This window comes from Penaeus monodon, chromosome 25, assembly GCF_015228065.2.
Source record: "Penaeus monodon isolate SGIC_2016 chromosome 25, NSTDA_Pmon_1, whole genome shotgun sequence".
Taxonomy (NCBI): domain Eukaryota; kingdom Metazoa; phylum Arthropoda; class Malacostraca; order Decapoda; family Penaeidae; genus Penaeus; species Penaeus monodon.
Genome location: NC_051410.1, coordinates 3,583,043 through 3,583,346, shown reverse-complemented (window position 1 = coordinate 3,583,346; position 304 = coordinate 3,583,043).

Genomic DNA, 304 nt, shown 5'->3' with positions numbered 1-304 from the left:
TACAAACGATACGCTAACAATACATTTAAAACAAAAGACGATTATTGTGACGTCATTTTACAACGCCAATTTCTGCCTGATATTCAAAGCAAATTAGCAAATGAGGAGAGATCAAAGAGAATTAATAAAAGGGATTATACAGAGCAAAAAAGGGAAGAACTGAATGCTTGGACAAATAGCGAATCGAGAAACAGTGATAGAATGATTGATAGAATGATTTGAATAATGGAATTAGCAACAGCAGAGAAAAAGAATTGGTATGAGAGGAAGTTCGGGAAAGGTATAAGGAGAATTAGGAAACAGA